The sequence below is a fragment of the Odontomachus brunneus genome, unplaced genomic scaffold (assembly GCF_010583005.1).
Source record: "Odontomachus brunneus isolate Ranch 3 - 2012 unplaced genomic scaffold, Obru_v1 Obru_scaffold_460, whole genome shotgun sequence".
NCBI classification, from domain to species: Eukaryota; Metazoa; Arthropoda; class Insecta; order Hymenoptera; family Formicidae; genus Odontomachus; species Odontomachus brunneus.
In genome coordinates this window covers 19,604-24,051 of record NW_022639910.1, presented here as the reverse complement: position 1 = coordinate 24,051, position 4,448 = coordinate 19,604, and the positions used below count along the sequence as shown (strand labels likewise).

Here is a 4,448-nt window from a genome sequence, read left to right as displayed (position 1 = left end):
TAATATTTACTTGAAGTTTGAAGAAATACAAATTATTATGTTAAACCTTTTATCATGACAGGTTGAAAATGATACACAGCGGAAATCATATTTTATGTAAGTCAGTAACATAAATAATATAATCAGAGTTCATATTGTAATTTTATTTTTCATTTTTCAGACGGATGCTATTGAAAAAGCAGAAAGATAATGAAAAGATCAATGCAGTTACTTGTGCAATTGAGTGGAAAGACATCAATAAATCAGACTACGACAATTCGCAGATCGATATGATGGATTCTCAGGTCAGTGCGACAGTAACGAGCGGTGTACATCCTGCAGAAGAATATCTCAATACAAATATGCAGGATGTTCAAACACAAGGTATGTATAATAAAAATTCTCCCGATGCTGAAAGTAACAAAAAAGGCTGGGAGAATGTAGTACATAATAGCAATGTATTAATAGAATATTAATAGAAAATAGCATGCCCGAAGGACGACGCATAGTTGACATATGTTTTATGTGGAATGAGATCCACAGAACATTTGATAACCATGCTAAAGAAATTGAGTGCCAATTTAAAGATTGGAAACTCATAAAATCCCGTCGTCGTGGGTTACTGACGCAGTTGTTCTTCAAATGCGACATGTGTCATTATGAAGACAACATTTGGTCAGAAGCAGTGGACAATAACACATTTGATGTTAATACGGCAGCTGCTATAGGTACATTTACAGTTGGTATTGGTCACTCTCAATTGGAAGAGTTGTGTTCCGCGAAGAATATTCCTTGCATGTCAGAAAAAAAATATATTGAAGAAAGAGAAAAAGTAGTGAATGATTTCGAGAAAACTGCCATGGAAAGTATGAAAATGGCAGCTGAAGCTGAAAAGCGACTTGCTCTCGAAAAAAATGAAACCATAAACAGTATTCCGTACATAACTGTAGTGGCGGATGGCAGCTGGATGAAAAGATCTTATGGCACCGCATATGATTCACTTTCTGGTGTAGGTGCAATAATTGGTTTTCATACAAAGAAAGTTCTCTTCGTTGGCATTCGTAACAAATGTTGTGCAATATGTGATGCGGCAATGCGACAAAATGTTGAAAATAAAAAACATAAATGTTACAAAAATTTTGATCGCAGTGCAACCTCTACAAGCATGGAAAGCGATGCAATTGTAGAAGAAATTTACAGTATTTAAATTTGCAGTACAGTATTTAAGAATAGTATTGAAATGTATGGACTCATATACAAAACAGTTGTTGCCGATGGTGATAGCAACGTGTATCAGTCCATTATTGAAAATAGGCCATATCGCGATCAAAATGTAACAGTAAAGAAAGTAGAATGTACAAATCATCTCCTTCGTAATCTATGTAAAAAATTAAAAGCCGTAGGAGAAATAACACAGCCAAAGCACGAAAGAAAGCGCGGCTTCATACAGGTACGAAATGTTGTAAAAAACAATATATTGAAAATACGAAAAGAAATAATAGAGGCAGCTAAAATACGAAGAGAAAAGAAGCTTCCTCAACATACTAAAGCTTTAGAATTGCAAAAAGATATTTTAAACATTCCTAGTCACGTGTTTGGTGAACATAAACGCTGTGAGGAACGCGGGCGAAAATGTAAACTGGAAAATGATGACAAGGAAACAAATTATGTACTGTATCTGAAAATTCATGGATTGTATCAAAAAGTAGAGAATGCTGTCATGTACATTAGCGGTTACTCGGACAGCTTGCTATTAAATTTAACTAACAATCCTGCAGAATCGTTCAATTCAATAATCTGTAAGGCAATAGGAGGAAAACGTCTTTTCTTCGGTGCAAAGAGATCGTATAATGCTCGAGTAGCAGGATCTGTTGTGCAATATAATACACAACAAGTTCTATCAGAAATATATAAGAGCATATTTAACAACGTTCCACCCATTGTTGAGAATCTGATAAAACGGCGAAAAAGAAAAGTCGTCACAACGAAGGATTCTCGGCAGATGCACGAAAAAGTCAAGAACTAGAAAAGAGAATCAGGAACAGATCATTATTACGGGCCCCAATCTCATAAACCAGATCTTCCAGAAGATGTTTTTGAGCAACTTCGTGTAAACCATATGAATAAGTTGTTGGACAATGGCATAAATTGGAAGGAAATAGAACGCGAAACCGTACGACAACACAAATCAGAGTTGTGGCTATCATTACGAGGAGAAATGTTGACGGCTTCCAATTTTGGAGTAGTATGTCGAATGAGACCAACAACGTCGTGTGCAAGTGTTGTGAAAAACATTTTATTTCCTCCGTCTATAGACTCTGCAGCCATGAAATATGGTCGCGACAAAGAGGAAATAGCAAGACGAGAAATCGGTGAGAAGCTGAAGAAAGAAATAAATATATGTGGATTATTTATTGACAAAGAAAATCCATACTTAGGTGCTTCTCCTGATGGTCTAATCGATAATGACGGCATAATAGAGATAAAATGTCCTTTATCAGCGGAAAATCTCACCGCGGAGGAAGCTATGCAGACCTTGCCCCAAATAAAAAATATATTTGACAAAAAAGATCCCGACAAAATGAATCGAAATCGCCGATTCTTCTATCAAGTGCAAGGTCAATTGAATATTACGCAGCGATATTACTGCATTTTCGTAATATGGACACCAAAAAGCAATAAAATTATATATGTTAATAAAGACACAGATTTTTGGATAAATCGTATGCTGCCTTTCCTTACACGTTTCTATAAGGAATGCATGCTTCCGGAAATTTTAGACAGTCGCCACAATAGGCACATGCCAATTAGAAATCCGATATATATATTGGAAGCAAAAAAAGAAGCATGCACCAAAAAAAATCGACTGAATGTTGGAAAAGAAATGGAAGGGGAAAACATTTGCGAATCAGGTAAACGATTAAAACAAAATGTTTCGCAAATGAAAGCACTAATAATAGATAATACTGCGTCCCTTAATGCCGAGAATGAAGATTGCATATTCATTAGTTATTCAAACAAAAAATGCGATCTGACAAAGGAAGAAGTTGCAAAAAAAAAGAGATAATAGATAACATGACTGCCTCTCTGGATGTATTGAAGGAAAACGTGTTACCCTTGACAAGTAAATTGTCCGATGACCCGCTGAACGCATTGTTGCGTGTGATAAGGGAAACAACGTGTATTGAAACGCAAAGCGTATTGTATATAGTGTATCCAGACTTAATAGAACCAAGCAAAAATGACAGAAGTTTGCAAATTATAGGTGGAAATTGTACGGATCATTGGCGATGTATATTTTTGGATAAAGCCATGCTTCATGTGTACGATAGCCTACCAGACTGTACATATGAAAAACTAGCAAAACAAGAAAAAGAATATATTCGCCGACGTTACCCTATGATAACAAAAGAAAACATTATTTTTGAAAAGGTTAAAGCACAACCGGATATAACATCGTATGGAATTTTTGCTGCTGCATTTGCAACAACATTAGCTTTGGGAGGAAATCCATGTGAGGAGAAATACTCTGATGATATAAAAAGTTTCATGCAGCACCTGATAAAAATTATGGAAACAAACCAGCTGCTACCGTTTCTACACATTTAAAAAGCCATAATAGATCTTATAACAAAATATAATAAATAAATATGCCGTATATTGAAAAATAGTTAAAAAAAGAAATACATGTTATTTACTGAAGCATTATAATAAAGCCTATTAGTATTCTGTATATTTTAAAAATGAAAGGAAGAATTAATGAGCAGACAGAAATATAATAGGTGTTTGAAAAATAATAATGCTAAACATCGAAGAGACGAATAAAAATAGTGGTTGCGTTCTCACGGGAATGGGCGGTGGAGGGGCTCATCCATCATTTTTATTACATATGTACAAATATGGATAATATATGACATATATTTGTCATGTAAAGATAAGTAAAAGCAAATGGACGATAGTATGCAATCGTTACTTAGCGATAAATGTGGTATAACCAAGAGGTAAAAATATGTAAGATACTTAAGCACAGACATCAGTACATTGAAGCTTTAATTTTGAACCTATTGTTACATACAATAACTTCATATACTTCTAGATAACATCACTCTGAATAAAAAAGTCCTCTACCATTTTGCAAATAACTCAACATTTTTCATGGTCGTTTGCAAAAAGGTATAGGACTGTTGTGCTCAGTTGAACTCATTGTACCTTCATACGAGCGCATTTAAAAAAAGAAAAGGACACCTTATATATTAATATGTATATAATCGTACTTTTTTATTTTTCATTAATTCTATGTATTTATACACGAATTGTTTCATTACAAATTGTTGAAAAATAATTTGATGTAAAAATATGTTTCATGTTAATTACAATTACATATATGTACACATACATACATACATACATACATACGTATACATATATATATATATATATATATATATATATATATATATATATATATA

The 4,448-nt window shown here is 33.8% G+C and overlaps 1 pseudogene; it reads left to right on the top strand.

The window, feature by feature from the left end:
- Positions 1-164: 164 nt before the first annotated feature.
- LOC116853700 overlaps positions 165-4,448 on the top strand; it is a 15,570-nt pseudogene continuing 11,286 nt past the window's right edge.